The 1,820-nt window shown below is 43.1% G+C and overlaps 1 non-coding gene across 1 annotated transcript; it reads right to left on the bottom strand.

Moving 5' to 3' along the window:
• Positions 1-334: 334 nt before the first annotated feature.
• Positions 335-440, bottom strand: LOC127201939 (U6 spliceosomal RNA). Its single transcript, XR_007832273.1, has one exon. It is a non-coding gene; the product is annotated as a U6 spliceosomal RNA (small nuclear RNA).
• Positions 441-1,820: the final 1,380 nt, after the last annotated feature.

Genomic DNA, 1,820 nt, shown 5'->3' with positions numbered 1-1,820 from the left:
TGAGAAAAGGAGACACAATAGCACAAACCAGAAGAACAACAAAAAATTTATAGTTCAAATATTATTCCTCACCCACATATTCTAGGTTCCTATGTTGAGGATGACAACCAGCTAATTATTGTTGTCTCCTTGGTGGACTTGGCTAGTATCATCTTAGAATACTTAATAGGTAGAATAAAGTTTTAATAAGATAAAAAGCAGTTTAGATGTTCAGTCCATTTCCCCCTTTCCTTATGCAGTCATTCTTTTCATAATAGTTATTAGATGACCTTGTTTTCGGGTGTCTTCCATTCCTTCCAGCTCTTAACACTCTTTCTGCCTCCTCTTCTGTGGGGGGAACATGTATTGCTTCGCAGATCTGTGGGTCATCCCTGAGCAGAGGCCATGCTAAACTTTTCTGCATTGTTCCGATATTAGCGTATGTGCTACCAAACAAGCACAGCAAAGGCTCTCTAAAGAAACATGGTTGATGCACACATCAACTTGCAGAGACCGAGGCCGCGTGCACAGGGCCTCCTGGCTCTGCTTCAGATGGGGACCTACAGCTGGAAGGAGAAGTGGACATGTGACCCCATCCCTAAGCCAGAAGCCATCTCCAATTGATAACCACTTGCAAATGAAAAACTTGTTTCCTCCTAGGGAGTCTCACCAGGAAAACAAACTACTCTTAAGGGTTGGCTGCAGGCCCAGCATTAGATGGCCAATGGAAAATGAACTCGGTGGTGTCTTTGGAGGTTTGTTTTGTCTCATAATGTCATATCAAGACTCATCCTTAAAAAAAAACTTATTATTTTTACTTTTTAAAAATTCTTTATTTATATATATTTTTCTTCTCTCATTTTATTCTACAGGTCCTTTGCAATATATTATGGCTTCCAGTTTAATGTTTTCTTGGGATTCCTAAACGTGAGCAAGTGGTTCTTTGTTTCTTGTGCCTTCTCTTGAGCACTTAAACTTCTATTTGTTTGTTTTGTCCAATTCTGATGTAATGGATTTTGTCTTTATCATATTATTCTGTGTTATACCTAAAGTACTCTGCAAACTAAATGTTCTCCCATGGTGAACTAGGCCGGAAATGGTTCACCAACCTGGCCTCGGTCTACTCAACCTGGCCTCGGTCTACCCAACCTGGCCTCGGTCTACCCAACCTGGCCTCGGTCTACTCAACCTGGCCTCGGTCTACCCAGTCATGCTGTTCAGCTAGCTTTGGCAGCGCTTTAGTGATCTCACTTTGTTTGTCTTCGGCATTTTTGTTGCATGTTTTGTAACTCCACCAAAGAAACAGCAGCATGCAGGTGTCAAATCAAAATTAGAATCCATAAGCACACATTTAGCCTGCATTGTTGAATCGCCAAGCAAACTAGGGCAGAAACACCTTACCCCAGTGAAAATTCACATCTCGGCTACTGTGATATAACAAGACATAAATTTTGTCCTTTGTCCTTGTGTGCTCCCTATATCCCTTTCCTGGAGCATAGCTTCTAAACATGACTTTTTTATGTATGCTAAAGAAGTGACTGATGGATAGAGTCCCCAGATTGTTTCAGTGTAGGGGCTGTTTAGTGGCTGTGTGGTTTGAATGGGAACGCCCCCCCCAAAGGCTACTTGATCCCCAGTTGGTAGAACTGTTTAGGGAGGCACAGGAGGTGTGGCCTTGCTGGAGGAGGTATTTCACTGGAGACAGACAGGCCCTGAGCGGTTAAAGGCACATGCCATTTCTAGTTTACTCTCTTTGCTTCCTGTTTGCTGTTCAGGCTGTGATCTCTCAGCCTCTGCTCCAGCTGCCTGCCTGCTGCAATGCTTCCCTGTGATGACGATGG

The sequence above is a fragment of the Acomys russatus genome, chromosome 17 (genome assembly GCF_903995435.1).
Source record: "Acomys russatus chromosome 17, mAcoRus1.1, whole genome shotgun sequence".
NCBI classification, from domain to species: Eukaryota; Metazoa; Chordata; class Mammalia; order Rodentia; family Muridae; genus Acomys; species Acomys russatus.
This window is presented reverse-complemented; position numbering and strand designations above follow the sequence as displayed.